Here is a 221-nt window from a genome sequence, read left to right on the forward strand (position 1 = left end):
TGAAGAGCAAATAACTGCCCAGCAAGGAGCTTAAAGAGCATACTTGTTGGAAGATTTCAACTATTTTATCTAATGGACTGGCAATTTTAACCTACATGAAATGTTGTCTGAAATAATTATTCTGATTTCACAGTAATAATATAGAAGAGGGAAGAAAAAAGAAGGGGAGGGAAGCCAAAAAGTGAACTAGCTGAGCAGCAAAGAGTATTGCCTGGCTCTTG

This window comes from Corapipo altera, unplaced genomic scaffold, assembly GCF_003945725.1.
Source record: "Corapipo altera isolate COAL_440 unplaced genomic scaffold, ASM394572v1 44b, whole genome shotgun sequence".
NCBI classification, from domain to species: domain Eukaryota; kingdom Metazoa; phylum Chordata; class Aves; order Passeriformes; family Pipridae; genus Corapipo; species Corapipo altera.